Genomic DNA, 13,496 nt, shown 5'->3' with positions numbered 1-13,496 from the left:
AGAACAGGGATTTTATTTCTGTCCAGGTTAAGGCACACTAGAAAAGATTTCCTGCAAGAATTCTTCCTCCAGTCTGTAAAAGATCAGGCAGGTTGAAATCTTAGGGGCATAGAGCTAGACCTGTAAATGCCAATTCCTGTGGCAAACAGAAGTGGGATCCCCTTTATTAGTTGGGTGACTTGAGGTAAGTCATGTAATCTTTTAAGATTGTATGTAAAATGAGGACAATATTTATATTCACTCCTTCAGGATATTGTGAAAATTACAGTTAATGCTTGTTTCAATAATCAACACTACCTGGCTTATGCTAAACACTCATTAAATGGCTACCACTGCCTGATAACGTGGTGACTGGAGGGTTGGCTTGGGGAAGGGGAGGTCTCTTCAGAGTCATTGCAGCATTGCAACCTGGGCTAGGGTCTGAGAAACCGGTCTAGTACCTTTTGTGACCCACTCATCTGTTAAACTAACATTCACAGAGCAACCATGCTGTGCAAGGCTTTGTACTAGGTCCTAAGGACAAAAGACATGATCTCTGACTTTGGGGAATTCAGTTGTATAAAAAAATAGATTTTAAAATAGATTTTAAATCCATCCACTCTGTCAGTCTTTACTACCAGCATTCTGATCCAAGCCTAGCCACCATCATCTCTTGCCTGTACTACTACATAGCCTCTGGTCTCTGCATAATCCTCTCCAGGAAAATCTTTTTAAAATATAAATAAGATCACATCACTCTCCTTGAATAGCTTTCCATTGCTCTTAGAAGAAATTTTGAGCCCCTTATCATTGCCTGCAAGGTCCTGTATGATCCGGCTCCAATCCACCTCTCCAAACATCTCATACTACTCTCTTTCCTTTATCTTCCTCCTACTATGTTGATCTCCTTGCTATTCCTCAGAATGCCCAAGCCCTTTCTCATATCCAGGGGCCTTTGTGCTTACTACCTGACTGCCTAGAAAGCTCTTCTCCCAATACTTGGAATGACTAGCTCTATTCATCCTTCAGGCCTCATTTTAAATGTTACTTCTCCAAAGAAGCCTTCCCAGTCCACTCAATCAAAATTAGCTTCCTTTTTGTATATTCTTCCATTGTGCTCATCAAACTCTGAAGTTATTTACTTGTTTTTTTTTGTTTTTGTTTTGTTTTTTAACTCTCACCCAGTTCTAAGTATAGGTTCCATGTGACTTTTTCTGTCTTGTTTATAGCTAAATCCCCAATGCATACCATAGTAGTGGCTGACTCACACTAGGTGTCCAAAGTGAACTTGTTGGGGGGGCGCCTGGGTGACTCAGTCAGTTTAGTGTCCAACTTCGGGTTAGATCATGACCTCTCGGTTTGTGAGCTCAAGCCCTGGATCGGGGTCTGTGCTGACAGCTCAGAGCCTGTAGCTGCTTTAGATTCTGTATCTCCCTCTCTCTCTGCCCCTCCACTGCTCACACTCTATCTCTCTAAAAAATAAATAAACATTAAAAAAATGTTTTTTAATGTTGAAAAAAAAGTGAACTTGTTAGATGACTGAAGGAATGAACAAATGAAGCAATCATAGTATAATCATAATTAGAACTGAAAGAAATTTCACTTAGAATATATCTACTTAGGGGCGCCTGGGTGGCTCAGTCGGTTAAGCGTCCGACTTCGGCTCAGGTCATGATCTCGTGGTTCGTGGGTTCGAGCCCCGTGTCAGGCTCTGTGCTGACAGCTCAGAGCCTGGAGCCTGCTTCAGATTCTGTGTCTCCCCCTCTCTCTGACCCTCCCCCACTCGCACCCTGTCTTCCTCTGTCTCAAAAATAAACAAACATTTAAAAAATTTTTAAAAAAAAGAATATACTTAAAATAAGAACCAATATTTCATAGTAAGTAATAAGGATAATGGGACTTTATCTGGGGTGGGGTGGGAAGAATCTTATATTTAACAAGATTTAGGGAGGGCTTCCAGTTAAAGATGTTGGGTTGAGGGGTGCCTGGATAGCTCAGTCGGTTGAGTGCCAGACATTGGCTCAGGTCATGATCTCATGGTTCATGGGTTCAAGCCCCACATTGGCTCTCTGCTGTCAGTGCAGAGCCTGATTTGGATCCTCTGGCTCCCTCTCTCTCTGCCCCTCCCCTACACTTTCTCTTTTTTTCTCTCTCTCTCTCAAAAATAAAAAATAAATAAATAAAACATTTAAAATTTTTTTAAAAAGATGTTGGGTTGAAGACATACATTTACATCCATTCCCTTTTGAAGCCTGTCTACATACTAATAAAGGAAATTTTTTGTTTTTTTTTTAATGTGATTGACCCTAGAGAATTTTTTTTTAATTTTTTTAAATATGTATTTATTTTGAGAGAGAGTAGGAAGAGGCAGAGATTGAATCCCAAGCAGGCTCTGTACTGTCAGCACAGAGCCTGACACAGGGCTCAATCCAACAAACCATGAGATTATAACCTGAGCCTAAATCAAGAGTCAGATGCTTAACCTACTAAGCCAGGCACAACTTTTATTTGTTGTTTTGTTTTGTTTTGTTTTGTTTTGTTTTGTTTTGTTTTTAGGTAAAACAGGATCAAAGAGAATGGGAAAGGAAGCAACAGCAACATTTTAAAAGCTGGAAAAGAGATGAACAAGTAGTAATTAACCTAGCAGACTAAGAAAGGCTCAGGAATTAGTTGCAGCAGGTCCCTCTAGGAATAGAGAATGAAAGTAGGGCTAAAAAAAGGCGGTTAGGTTGAACATTTTTAAGAGGTATTTAGACTGTCTACATCTTCTTCCCCAAGGCAATAGAAGACTAGAAGTTTAAAGAGGATAAAAGAGGCATCTGGGTGGCTCAGTCAGTTAAGCATCCAACTTAGGCTCATGTCATAATCTCATAGTTGATAAGTTCGTCATGATCTCATAGTTGATGAGTTCCAGTCCCACACTGCTTCGGATCCTCTGTCTCCCTCTCTCTCTGCCCATCGCCCACTTGTTCTCTCTCTCTCTGTCTCTCTCTCTCTCTCTCTCTCTCAAAAATAAATAAACATTAAAAAAAAATAAAGAGGATAATACAGGAGAGCCTGGGTGGCTCAATCAATTAAGCATCCAACTCTTGATTTTGGCTTAGGTCATGATCTCAGGCGTTTGTGAGTTGGAGCCCTGCATTGGGCTCTGTGCTGACAGTGCGGAACCTGCTTGAGATTCTCTCTCTCTCTCCCTCTCTCTCTATTCCTCCTCGCTCTCTTTTGCTCTCTCTCAAAATAAATTTAAAAAAAATTTTTTTTAATAAAAAAGGATAAAACAGGCCCCGGCAGAGAAGCTGAGGTCATCATTGAATTTGAAATATTTAAAGTGGATACAAAACTGTTTCAGCAATGCAGACAATTAAGTGTGTTGTTGTGGGCGATGGTGCTGTTGGTAAAACCTGTCTCCTGATATCCTACACAACAAATAAATTTCCATCGGAGTATGTACCAACTGTTTTTGACAACTATGCAGTCACAGTTATGATTGGTGGAGAGCCATATACTCTTGGACTTTTTGATACTGCTGGGCAAGAGGATTATGACAGATTACGACTGCTGAGTTATCCACAAACATGTATTTCTAGTCTGTTTTTCAGTGGTCTCTCCATCCCCATTTGAAAATGTGAAGAAGTGGGTGCCTGAGATAACTCACCACTGTCCAAAGACTCCTTTCTTGTTTGTTGGGACCCAAATTGATCTCCGAGATGACCCCTCTACGATTGAGAAACTTGCCAAGAACAAACAGAAAGCCTATCACTCCAGAGACTGCTGAAAAGCTGGCCCGTGACCTGAAGGCGGTCAAGTATGTGGAGTGTTCTGCACTCGCACAGAAAGGCCTAAAGAATGTATTTGACGAAGCAATATTGGCTGCCCTGGAGCCTCCAGAACGGAAGAAGACCTGCAGGTGTGTGCTGCTATGAACATCTCCAGAGCCCTTTCCACACAGCTGGTGTCAACATCGTACTAAAAGCAATGTTAAATCAAACTAAAAATTAAAAATTAAAATTTGTTTTTGCAATAATGACAAATGCCCTGCACCTACCCACATGCACTCGTGTGAGACAAGGCCCATAGGTATGGTCCCCTTCCCCCTCTCAGTACTAGTTAATTTGAGTAATTGTGTATTGGAGAAAAGTGGTTAGTACTAGTTTTTGTTCTGTTGTTTCAAAAAAAAAATTTATTTTTTTTTTTTTTTTTTTTTTGTTTAAAAGCAAGGCATGCTTGTGATGACTCTGTAACAGACTAATTTGGGCTGTTGAAGCTGCTCCCGGGCCTCCATCCACTCTGGAGAATAATCTGGGACATTTAGGGGTTTTGTTTTTGTTTTTGTTCTTTTTGTTTTTGTTTTTTTTTGGGGGGGGAGTGTGTGGGGGGGTTGTTTTTATTTAGTCATGTTTTTTAAATTCAGTAACCATTGGACAGCCCTTAAGGGGAGGAGGATGGACTGACTCCACATTCCACTTCCTAGAGCTAGTTTAGAACACTTGTCCCCCACCTGGTGCTCTTAGGAAGGAGTATAGTAAATGCCTCATTTAATAACATACTCCTTTTTGAAAGTTGCCTTTCTCTCCACCCTTGAGTAGGTCTAGTACTTGATGAAACTCATGAAAGCAGGTGGAACCTGTCTTGCCCCTCTTCTTTTCTAGGATGCATTCTATATGTGACTGTGACTTTCAAGGAAATTTGTTTGCCATTTGCTGATTTTTTTTTGAAGTTAATTTCTAACTTCATTCATTGATAAATGAAGAAAAGTATTGCACCTTTTGAAATACACCAAATGGATTGAGTACGTAATTAAAAAACATGTTTTTTTCCCTGTCAGTCATTGTCTTACATGGTTAGGTAGATGTCCAGCTTAGTAGCATATGATACAGTGTTCCTAAAACACAGCCAGAGACCTGGTAGATGGAGGAAGTGTGAGGGGTGGTGCTAGAAGACAGATGTCTGTGGAATGATGCACATCCTCTTTCAAGTTGGAGGATGGAGACAGATCTGCTTCATGAAGAAGCTGGGGGTGTGGGTGGGGGTGGGGAGGACATTTAACAACGTGGGGACCAGTCAGGGGAATCCCCTTATTTCTGTTTTGCATAGGAGGAACCCTAGAGTAGCTAGTTAAGGCTCTCTAGTTTAATAAAAAAAAAAATGGAGTCTTATGAAGATTCTTCATAAGTGTTAATGGGGATTTTATCTGCTTATTTTGGTTGCAGTTCCCAATTTTTAAAAATGTTTAGGTAATCTTCTCCGCCTTCCCCAAATCCTAATTCTCGTAGATTCATTAGTGTTGAACCAATGCTTTCACATGTCTCAATTCTTTGTACATGCATTCTTTTCAGATGTATTAAACAAACAAAAAACCCTTCAAAAAAAAAAAGGATAAAACAAAAAAGGATGTTGAACTGAGTGAAGGTTGAGAGGAGAAGGATATTGAAAAAAAGGGATTAAATGATTACATACAAAATGTTGAGACTTTGTGACAGGCAGCTAGTTGTCTTCCCATATGCATGTTCCCCTTTTTCTATAGTAGTAACAGAATCCTGATTTTAATTTATTTATATATTTATTTTTTTATTTTTATTTTATTTTATTTATATATTTATATATTTATTTGTCACTGTCCCATGGAGGTAGTACTCACATGATGACATTCTGGTTAATGGAAAGTGAACAGAAGCAATATGTGCAACTTCCAGATAGACACATCAAAGGGAAGGGGCTGGTCTTTCAAAAGACTTGGTAGCGAGGGGCACCTGGGTGGCTCAGTGCATTAAGCTTCCTTCCTCGGCTCAGGTCATGATCTCACAGTTCATGAATTTGAGCACCACATTGGGCTTCTGCACTGACAATAAAGAACCTGCTTGAGATTCTCTCTCCCTCTGTCTCTGTCCCTCCCCTGCTTGTTCTCTCTCTCTCTCTCTCTCTCTCTCTCTCTCTCTCAAAATGAGTAAATAAAAATAAAACTTAAAAAAAAGAAAAAAGACTTGGTGAACCATCTTCAACCATGTCAATCAGGGCAATGCCCCAGGAATGACAAAGCAGTAATACAGGAGAAGCCTATGTTCCTAGCATCATGGAGCCACTATACCAGCTCTAAGCTGCTTACTCTCAAAATGTTATATAACATAGGGGCACCTGGGTGGCTCAATCTGTTGATTGTCCGACTCTTGGTTTTAGTTCAGGTCATGATCTTGCAGTTCATGAGTTCAAGCCCCGCATTGGGCTCTGTGCTGATAGTGCAGAGCCTCCTTGGGAGTCTCTCTCTCCCTCTCTCTTTGCTCCTCCCCTGCTCACTCTCTCTCTCTCAAAATAAATAAACTTTTTTTTATAATTTTTAAAAATGTTTTTATTTATTTTTGAGAAAGAGAGAGACAGAGCATGAACAGGGGAGGGTCAGAGAGAGAGGGAGACACAGAATCCGAAGCAGGCTCCAGGCTCTGAGCTGTCAGCACAGAGCCCGACGCGGGGCTCGAACTCACGGACCGTGAGATCATGACCTGAGCCGAAGTCAGATGCTCAACCGACTGAGCCACCCAGGCGCCCCTCAAAATAAATAAACTTTTAAAAAAATGTTATATAAGACAGAAATAAACATCTTAGATATATTATCACATATCAAGCAATAACTACCAGAATTGCAAAATAGATAGAGATGAGTCAATAATTGTAGTTAAATTTTAAATGCTTGTCACTCAGAAATCATTATAAGCACACAAAAAATTAGCAGAAATGTTGAAGACATGACTAATACTATTAATATGCTCAAGTGACTAAATATATGTAGAAATCTATACTCAAAACTTCAAATGCACATTATATTCAAACATTATGGATGATTTACAAAAATGGACCATATATTAGGCCACAAGAAAAATCCCAATAAATTCTAAAAAATCCTTGTCATAATTGTACAGACTATATTTTCCAATCACTAAGCTTTATTGCACTGCAAATTAACATTTATAGAGTTGACCCTTGAGCAACAACATGGGTTTGAACTGTGTGGATCCAGTTACACATGTATTTTTTTTTGTTTTAATTTTTTTTTTTAACGTTTATTTATTTTTGGGACAGAGAGAGACAGAGCATGAATGGGGGAGGGGCAGAGAGAGAGGGAGACACAGAATTGGAAACAGGCTCCAGGCTCTGAGCCATCAGCCCAGAGCCTGACGCGGGGCTCGAACTCACGGACCGTGAGATCGTGACCTGGCTGAAGTCGGACGCTTAACCGACTGCGCCACCCAGGCGCCCCAACACATGTATTTTTTACAGTATAGCACTCTAAATGTATTTTCTCTTCCTTATGATTTTCTCTTTTTAATTTGAGAAGGAAAGGAGGGGCAGAGAGAGAGGGAGAGAATCTTAAGCAGGCTCCATGCTCAGCAAGGAGCCCAATGCAAGGCTTGATCCCACAACCCTGAAATCATAACCTGAGCCAAAACGAAGTTGGACATTCAATCGACTGAGCCAACCACGCGCCCCTATGATTTTTTAAATATATATTTTTAATGTTTTTATTTATTTTTGAAAGAGAGAGAGAGAGGGAGGGGCAGAGAGAGAGAGAGACAGAATCTGAAGCAGGCTCCAGGCTCTGAGCTGACAGCATAGAGCCCGATGCAGGGCTCAGACTCATGAACTGTGAGATCGTGACCTGAGCTGAAGCCGGACACTTAACAAACTGAGCCACCCAGATGCCCCTATGATTTTCTTAATAACATTTTCTTCTCTCTAGCTTCATTGTAAGAATACTGTATGTAATGCATATAACATAAATATATGTTAAATGACTGTTTATGTTATTGGTAAAGTTTCTAGTTGACAGTAGGCTATTAGTAGCTAAGTTTGAGGGGATTAAAAAAGCTATATGTGGATTTTTGTGAGGAGTGGGAGGGAAGAGGGATCAGTGCCTCTAACTTCTGTGTTGTTCAAGGGTCAACTGTATATAGCATAAATAATATACTATAAATATCCCTTGGGTTAAAAAATCATGAAGGAGGGCACCTGGGTGGCTCAGTCGGTTAAGCATCCAGCTTGGGCTCAGGTCATATCTCGCGGTCCGTGAATCCAAGCCCCCCATCAGGGTCTGTGCTGATAGCTCAGAGCCTGAAGCCTGCTTCAGATTCTGTGTCTCCCTCTCTGTCTGACCCCCCCTACTTGCGTGGTCTCTCTCTGTCTCTCTGTCTCAAAAACAAACATTAAAAATATGTTTTTTAAATCACGAAGGAAGTTAAATACTTAGAATGGAGTGATAATGAACACTCTATATGTCAAAATTCATAGGACATGAAGCTGCATTTACATGAATTCTAGCTTTCAAAAAATTTTGTCAGGAAACAGTAAAAAGAATGACCTAATAATTCAATTTATGAAGTTAAAAAAAGCAATAGAGAAATCTCAGGAGGAAAAGACGTAAGGAAGATACGGCAGAAATCAAGAGAAAAATTGAAAAATAATAAAACTAGAGACTGCTTCTTTTAAAAAAATTAAATATGTGCAGAAAAAATATATAGATAGCAAATGCAGAAAGGAAAATGCAGAAGAAATAACTATAGAAACTTAAACACAATTTAAAAATAAGCATATTAAGAATAACTATATGTTAATAAATTTGAAAACATAGTTTCATGAATATACGGGTGTTGAAGTGTGGACGATCCACAGAAAGGAATATAAAGAGGAAAATCAACAGAACTTGTCATGAACATTCTAGCAGTTAACATCTCAACCAATAAAAAGATTTTCAGGGACACCTTTGGCTCAAGTTATGATCTTATGGTTCATGAACTCAAGCCCTGCTTCCAGTGAGCTAGAGCCTTGCTTCGGACTCCACACTGACAGTGCAGGGGCTGCATGAGATTCTGTTTCTCATGCGCCCTCTCTCTCTCAAAAAATAAATTAAAAAAAAAATTTTTTTTTTAAAAGAGATTTTTTTTTAATAAATTTTTTAGATGTTTATTTTATTTTTGAGAGAGACAGAGACAGAATGTGAGTGGGTTAGGGGCAGAGAGAGAGGGAGACACAGGATCTGAAGTAGGCTCCAGGCTCCGAGCTGTCAGCACAGAGCCAGACGTGGGGCTCGAACTCACGAACTGTGAGATCATGACCTGAGCCGAAGTCGGATGTTCAACCGACTGAGCCACCCAGGCACCCCTAAAAAGAGATTTTCAATATTTTAATGCTTTGGACAAATATCAGGACTCCTTAATGGATATTTTCCTACATGAATACTGTGACCTCTTTCAAATGCATGTTATCAGTCCCCCTTTTCAAGTATCTTTTTTTTTTTTTTTAATGTTTACTTATTTATTCTGAGAGAGCACAAGCAGCAGGGGCAGAGAAAGAGGGAGAGAATCCCAAGCAGGCTCTGTGTTGTCAGCACAAAGACAGATGAGGGGGCTCAAAATCACGAGCCAAGCTGTGAGATGACCTGAGCCAAGATCAAGAGTGGAACAGACTGTTAACTGAGCCACTCAGGCACCCCTCCAGTATCCTTTTTTAGATTCATCAACATTTTGACTACAAGGTTCACATTCCTTCCCCTACACAATGTTACAAGGTCTAATTTTTCCTACCTGCCTGTGAGATGGACTCTCCCTTGCAGACTACAAGGCAGTTTCTGAGAGGTGTTAGATTGTACTGGTGTATAAAAAATTTTTGGTGTAAGAACTAGAACGTGGTGGTGCTAGCCATTAGCCGGTGAGCACTCTCTTCCTTTCTTCTGGAATGTAGTCTTAGAAAGGCAAGTCTCATTTTGAAATTCTTTTTATTCAAAACAATAATCATAAAAAGAATCATTTTTGTAAAAATACTTGAGGACTTCATAGTTTTCCAAAAAGCCTTAATACTTTGATATTAAGTATCTTCCTTCAAAGGCTAGTGTCCTCATCTTTGATTTTCTTTGTTGGTTAACTATCAGATCCTCACTTATCAATGGCTTTGGGTATGTTGTATGAAATTTCTCCAGCTTCACTTCCATTGTTTCATCAAATAATACATCTTTTGCAAGATTTGCAATTTCACTTTGCAGTGGATGTGCACTGTATTATCCAGTGATTAGTCAAAGATGTCAACAGAGAAATTCTAAAGTTAAGTATGGTGAGATGTTTGAGTCAGGAAAAATTTTTAATCAGTCAGTTTTGTTTATTAGTGAATAATTTCATGTTATATTCAATAACTTCTGCTTCCTCATATGGGCTGAATTGTGTCCTCTCCAAATTTCTATACTTAACTCCTAACTCCCAGTACCTCAGAATGTGGCTGTATTTGGAGACAGGGTCTTTAAAGAGATAATTAAGTTAAAATGAGGTCATTAGGATGGGTCCTAATCCAACATGACTAGTGTCCTTATAAGAAGAAATTTGGACTGACCTGGGAGTGAAGCCACTACCACCGTGAGCCTCCTCAAGAAGCTCAAGAGTGATATAAATAGAACTACCCTACGACCCAGCAATTGCACTACTAAGTATTTATTCAAGGGATACAGGTATGCTGTTTAAAAGGGGTACATGCACCCCAATGTTTATAGCAGCACTATCAACAATAGCCAAAGTATGAAAAGAGCCCAAATGTCCATCGATGGATGAATGGATAAAGAAGATACACACACACACACACACACACACACACACACACAATGGAGTATTACTTGGCAACCAAAAAGAATGAAATCTTGCCACTTGCAACTATGTGAATGGAACTAGAGGGTATTATGCTAAACGAAATTAGTCAGAGAAAGACAAATATATGGCTTCACTCATATGAGGACTGTAAGACACAGAACAGATGAACACAAGGGAAGGAAAGCAAAATAATATAAAAACAGGGAAGTGTACAAAACATAAGAGACTCTTAAATGTGGAACAAACAGAGGGTTACTGAGGGGTTGTGGGAGGGGGGATGGGCTAAATGGGTAAGGGGCATTAAGGAGTCTACTCCTGAAATCATTGTTGCACTATATGCTAACTAATTTGGATGTAAATTAAATACATACATACATACATACAAACATAAAAGAAGCTCAAGAGTGAGATGACCCCAGAGGAGCTACAGAAGTGGGAGGATGAAGAGTTTAACATGGGTCCACTCTCTGTGCTCACACATCCAGTCAAGAACACCCAAGTGTTCATCAACTGCTGCAACAAGAAGCCCCTGGGCCCTGGGAAGGCCTTTGACAGGCATTGCACCATGGTGCTGGAGAATGTGAGAGATGTGGACTGATGTCCCCAAGAGTGGTAAGAGTAAGAAGTCCAAGCCAATCAACAAAACCACTGCATCTCCAAGATGTTCCTGTGTGGGACTGGGTCATTGTGGTCCGGCAGAACCTACTTATCGAAGGCAAGCAGGGACCTCCTCCTCACAGTTGGAATTCCCTCATCCTTCGAAGACCTGCCCTTTGGAATGGGAATAATAAAGTCTTAGGTTTTTTCTGTGGCAAAAAAAAAAAAAAAAAGAGAGCGAGAGAAGAAATTTGGACATAGAAGTATACAGAGAGAAGTTGTAAAGGCACAGGGAGATGGCCATCTATAAGCCAAGGAAAAAGGCCTGGCACAAATCCTTCCCTCATGACCTTCAGAAGGAAGCAATCCTGACACCTTCATCTTGGACTTGTAACTTCCAGAAGTGTGAGGAATAAATTTCTGTTGTTTAAGCCACCCATTCTGTGGTACTGTTACAGCAGGCCTAGCAAATTTAATACACCTCATACTCAAACTACTTCATAATTGTAGAAACTTGAATCATGAGTCAGAAGCTATGGAATCATATAGCAAACAACCTGGGGAGGGGGAGGTCAGGAAAGAGGTCCCAGAGGAAGTGACAGCTAAACTGGACATTTAAGGAAGAGGTGTTAATTGCACAGTGGGCTAAAGGATGGGTTGTTCCAGGTAGAAAGGACCAGAAAAAACGACTAACTTCCAACATGCTCCCTCCATCTACTTTTTATCCGTTTAATCCATTCTCTCCACTGCATCAGCATTGTGTTGCTAAGACACATATCATGACAAGTTATTCCAGCTCCAAACTGTGTGGCTTCCTGCTGCGTTCAGGATAAAAGCAAAATCTTTAACTAGGCCCTCCATCACCAGGCCCTACCTAATTTCAGCATTATTTCATGCCATTTCATCCCCACTCACTTTCAGTTTTTATTACAAAAGACTTCTTTAGGTTTTCCCAACAGCTTCTTCTAGTTTCAAGGCTCCCCCCTACCACAAGCTATTCAACTTATATGGAATACTGTTCTCATGCTCACCTCTTTTAACTAATTAATCCCTATTCATCCTTCATATGTCTACTGATTAAATCAGCAGGCTCCTTACTCTGCGTTTTTTCATAACACTTCTTCCAAGTGTAATTAAACTAATTATGCAATTACTTAAAGTCTGTCTCCTCCATTAAACCGTAAGGACCTATGTGTCTTGGTCCCCTGGGTCTGACATTGTGCTTAACTCATGTAAGTACCCAATAAATATGTGAATGAAGAGCAATGGTTCCACTGGAAAACTAAAATATGTTTTGTGTGACTTTTTAGAGGAATTATTCAAAAACTCTCCTGGGGCGCCTGGGTGGCTCAGTCGGTTGAGCGACCGACTTCGGCTCAGGTCATGATCTCATGGTTTGTGAGTTCAAGCCCCGCGTTGGGTTCTGTGCTGCCAGCTCAGAGCCTGGAGCCTGCTTCTGATTCTGTGTCTCCCTCTCTCTCTGACCCTCCCCCACTCATGCTCTGTCTCTCTCTGCCTCAGAAATACATAAACATTAAAAAAAAAACCAAACTCTCCTAAAACCACAGTGGCTAGGGCACCTGGGTGACTCAGTAAGTTAAGTGCCTGACTCTAGGTTTCGGCTCACGTCATAATCTCACAGTTTGTGGGATTGAGCCCTGTGTCAGGCTCTGAGCTGGCAGTGCAGAGCCTGCTTGGGATTCTCTGTCTCCCTCTCTCTCAAAAATAAATAAATATACATTAAAACAACAACAACAACAACAAAAAACCTCAGTGGCTTCTGGTGGGACTATAAAATACATAAAATACATGCAGACTGACAAGTTTTTTGGACTGACTTGACCTCCTTCAGGTAGCCTATGCATACTGACTATAGTGTCTATGAGACAAAGCCCCTATCCCCTCCTTTCTTAGTATTATAAGCTGGAAATCTCAAACTTCTGAATGTTTGTTTGTTTGTTTTCCTCTTCACAGTCCTAAACCTAGGGGCTGAACAGGGTGGTGGGGTGGGAACCCAAGACCCAGGCCCAGCAGTGTCACGAAACCACGGGATCGCACTGCCATAATGGCACGCCAAGAACCAATTTTGGGCACTCTGGGGAGCATGTAAGTGCTGCAAACTGCCAGTAGATGGCACTACTCCATCAAGGTACCTAATTCAAGAAAGTAGAACTGGAATTCAGCCACATTCTTGTTCCTCCAGAACCAAAAGAAGTCTGGGCTTGGGGCTGGTGCAATCCAGGGTTCCTAGGTCTGGCATTCCTAAGGGAAACCATTTTTATTTTGCGTCTGACCAGACAAATA

At 40.5% G+C, this 13,496-nt stretch overlaps 2 pseudogenes; both read left to right on the top strand.

Annotated features, from left to right (window-relative positions):
• The first annotated feature begins 3,266 nt into the window (after nucleotides 1–3,266).
• Nucleotides 3,267–5,343, top strand: LOC122480430 (annotated as a pseudogene).
• A 5,594-nt stretch (nucleotides 5,344–10,937) lies between these two features.
• LOC122479391 lies at nucleotides 10,938–13,258 on the top strand (annotated as a pseudogene).
• Nucleotides 13,259–13,496: the final 238 nt, after the last annotated feature.

Source organism: Prionailurus bengalensis, chromosome C1, assembly GCF_016509475.1.
Source record: "Prionailurus bengalensis isolate Pbe53 chromosome C1, Fcat_Pben_1.1_paternal_pri, whole genome shotgun sequence".
Classification (NCBI taxonomy): domain Eukaryota; kingdom Metazoa; phylum Chordata; class Mammalia; order Carnivora; family Felidae; genus Prionailurus; species Prionailurus bengalensis.
Note: the sequence above shows the minus strand (reverse complement) of the source record. Positions and strands in the feature narration are given on the sequence as shown.